The following is a 3,999-nucleotide window of genomic DNA, read 5'->3' on the forward strand; positions in this document are numbered from 1 at the left end:
CTTATGGTATGCAAAGGGAAACCTCTGATTTACTAGGTCATAGCCTCTTGTATAAACACAGCAAGGTTCATTAGCACTTACAGAAAGTGTCTCCAATGGGGTGACAACTCATGTTATAAATAGTGTTTTCTAAAGATCCAGAAACGAAATGAGCTGGTCTTGGCCTTTGGAAACACATTGCAGACAGACCTGGGAGAATTAGTATACGCCGCGGAATTATCTCAGCTTCCTAATGGTGCTAACATTTATTTTTACTTAGTCTCAGAGAATGACAACTGGGAGAGGAAGACGATAAGTATAAAAGAATGAAATTTGCCAGATAGAGAGAATTCTACATCCTGACCAATTTCAGGCTCCCTTGGGGGACCTTTATGTCAGCGCTTAGAGAGGAAAGGAGCGGGAGGCACCATCTTCCTTTGGCTCTTTTGTTGATCCCTTTATTTGCTGTTTGGGCCCCAGACTAAGCCATGAGTCATTCCTGGTAGAGAAGGATGGGGGGAGGGGGGGAGCGGAAATGGAAGTAGTCGTCTCATCGATTTGCAAAAGGCTAAATATAATTGAAGCTAATATTACTAGCGTGCATCAGCTCTCGAATTTTTTTAAAGATCCATTTGTTTGATATGTACATTTTCATAAAAGCTTTTGCATGACTTTGATGCTTTTAACTTTCACTCTATTAACTGAAAGTGGTCAGGAAGAAAATGATCGTTCCTGAGCGCCAGTGGTTTCTTGTTTAAAAATCTCTACTGATCTCTGACATAAACCACCAGAGTCGTGTTATTTTTCAGGGTGATGCTCCAATTCCAACTGAACAGGACTGAACGCTTTATTCTTAGCATGATGCCCCTCCCTGAAATGCTTACATTCAGAAACACGGAGGAAAGGGTTTGACAATTTAAAAATTTTTTATTGCCGATCTACCAACAGTTACACGTTTGTCTTCACAATTGAGGAAACCTCTTATCTTTTTTTTCTTTTTTCTTTTTTCCCAGCCCTCCCGAATGTACACCACCCGGTTGTCATGATATATGGAACTGCATGGCACAGTGCCCAGTAAATATAGATGCTCAAATATTGCTAGCTGTTCTCCTTAAATGGTCAGAGCCTATGTCTCTCTAACTGGCTAAGTTGTATGACTGAGGACTGATTGGTTTTGAGATCAGACCAGAATTAGGCCAAGCGAATGAGCGAACAGTTGATTGGCTCCAGCATGGCAAAGAATGAACAGTCTGTGGATTCAGACTGAACTTGAACACCAGATTGAGCACTGAACGTGACTTTGTTACTCCAGCTCTCTGAGTTTCTGTCCCATCTTCTGTAAAACATGATAAATAATATGTTACAGGATATTTTTGAGGATAAAAATTGAAATATACAAGTAAAATATTGAAATTAAAATATATAAAACCCCTAGTGCAGTGTCTGGCACATAGCAAGTACTCAAAAATTTTTTAATTTAAGGAAACACGTACTTGGATAATAAAATCATTAAACAGAAAGAACAACAGTAATGTTTTCAGTGCACATATCATAGAAACTTCTCTTCTTGAAGGCAGCAGGTGGTATGTCCCTCCAGTAGAGCAACTGGATTTCATGCAGATGTGTTCTGCCAATTTCACTATTTGAAGACTAGAAAAGAGAGGAAAATGGCCATCCATTCAAGAAAGGGGGAAAGGAAAGGATTTTTAAGTGTCAAAATGCATTCTCAAATAAACCATGCGCTTAGAGCAGGTCAAGTGAATGTAGGCTATGTATTTACAAATGCCCCTGCCGAGGCCAGGTGTAGATCTCTAGGGATGAAATCATGCCCTCTAAATTTCTTGCTTAAGTCACTCTTAACTTGGCTACAGACACAAGTAAAAACAAGCTAATGAGAACTTGAAGTCCAAGAGCCTGCTGGATCAACATGTTTTCCAAACGGCTGGAAAATCCACAATAATTCTGTTAGCGAATGCAGGCTCGGCTGCTTGCCGCTCAATAGCCAATACATCAAATCGAAGGGCAAGCTTAGGTAGAGAAGGAAGGTGCTTTATTCCGAAAAACCGGCAATCTGGGGAGATGGTGAATTTATATCCAGAGACCAACTCCAAAGATTCTGCTCAGCCATGACAATTTTTAAAGGGAAAAACGGGAAACAGTCTCAGTTAATCATTAAGGCAGGAGGTCAGATTCTTGGTCATCTTTGCATTGAGTTTAGACCTGCAGACTTCTCCCCATCTTCCTTGGGACGCTGTCTTGATCGCATGGTCCGCCTGCAGTTGGATGTTCTCTCACCTGCATGGTTCGCCTGCTCCCATGAGGTCCACCTGCAAATTTACTAAGGGGAAGCTAGGTGTAGAGGGTCAGTCAGTAGTTAATTAAGTCATTAATTTAATTCTTCTTAGTTCTACTTCATTCTTCATTCTTACTTCTCCTAATCCAGGAAAGGAATCAGCAGGTTAGAAAAGGTGTTGTGTATATTTAGTAAAGCAGAAATCAAGAGCTAAGTTAAGTGTTACCTAATGATGTCATCTTTATGATTCAGATCTAAAGAAAACAGGGATGATTAAACAGAAAAGAGGCAAAGGAGCTGCTTACATAACCATGTTTTCACATCAGAATTACATCCCCTCCAGACTGATGATTCAAAAGGACATGTGACCTAATCTGTAATCTGATACCAATTTAGTCATGGGGTCACCTTGACTAATCCCCAAAGGTCACTATGTAAGGAGAAGACACTCCTTTCCTAATTCAGCCGCATAACCTCAAAAATGAATATTTGAATTAAAATGACTTCGAACATGAACCTGGAAGCTCAAGTTCACATTTGGGCTCAGGGAACTGTTCAAATGAAGACCATACCTGTTATGTGTCAAATGTTTGCACTCTCTGGCTGATTTCTAAATTCATTCATTGGCTACGAAACCCTAAGAAAGCAAAATTAAGTGAGCTGGAATATGGAGGGTAGCTGAGGATTTTGGAAAGAAAATATTGCCTGAGGATCGAGAGGAGAAGAGGAGAGTAAGACACGGTCTTCTTAATCTCTCAGGAGGCCACTGTCATGTCCTCAGCATGGTTGCCCCAGAGAGCAGTGAGGGAACAAAGAGCCTCTCATGACTTCAGGAGGGAGGAGAAACAAGGGAAAGAAAAGCACTCAAGGACAGAGGTAACCCGACTGCTACAGGGGACACCGGCCAACAGGGACGTCTTACTGTTGTCCAGGCACTTCTGTGATTTCCGGTGGGTGTGTGGCCTCTTTCCCTTCAACAAACATCGTTAAGCACATAGTGTGTGCCAGGGAGTGCTAGGCGCTATGGGTGATCACAGTGGATGAAGGAAAGGTCTGATCTGTGCCAAAGTTCAACTCCAGGAACTATACAACACTCACACACCTGGATGCCATCACATCCTAAAGAAATCCCATCTTACCGAGCAGAGTCCAGAATCCTAGTGGCAAAACTTCTGTTCCTTTGAGGATTTTGAGCTCCTCGAAGACAAGGACTATTTTCCATCCATTAAGCCCAGTGCCTCTCTCATGACGTGTATTCAGAGTATATTGGGAATAAATTAATTAATGTCTGAGTGGATATTTCAATGGACAATCTTAAAAATTTTATAATTACACAAAATACATCACATCGAGTGAACATATAAAAAATACTGTAGGGCTTCCTTGGTGGCACAGTGGTTGAGAGTCCGCCTGCCGATGCAGGGGACACGGGTTCATGCCCCGGTCCGGGAAGATCCCACATGCCGCGGAGCGGCTGGACCCGTGAGCCGTGGCCAATGAGCCTGCGCGTCCGGAGCCTGTGCTCCACAACGGGAGTGACCACAACAGTGAGAGGCCCGAGTACAGCAAAAAAAATAATAATAATACTGTAATTTATATTTATTTATCACGTTTATTATTTTAAAAATTATACTATCATAAACAAGATTGGCTCAGCAAGTAGAATGTCTCTGAAGCCCTCTCTATGCACTTCCCGAATTGCCTTCCAATCCTCACTCCCACACTGT

General features: G+C 41.9%; 1 long non-coding RNA gene across 1 annotated transcript; it reads right to left on the reverse strand.

Moving 5' to 3' along the window:
• Positions 1–2,012: 2,012 nt before the first annotated feature.
• On the reverse strand, positions 2,013–3,652 carry LOC114892910. The gene is made up of 2 exons (XR_003792790.1): positions 3,412–3,652; positions 2,013–2,413 (listed from the first exon to the last, which is right to left on the reverse strand). It is a non-coding gene; the product is annotated as an uncharacterized LOC114892910 (long non-coding RNA).
• Positions 3,653–3,999: the final 347 nt, after the last annotated feature.

The sequence above is a fragment of the Monodon monoceros genome, unplaced genomic scaffold, assembly GCF_005190385.1.
Source record: "Monodon monoceros isolate NGI ecotype Baffin Bay Population unplaced genomic scaffold, NGI_Narwhal_1 Super_Scaffold_12, whole genome shotgun sequence".
NCBI lineage: Eukaryota > Metazoa > Chordata > Mammalia > Artiodactyla > Monodontidae > Monodon > Monodon monoceros.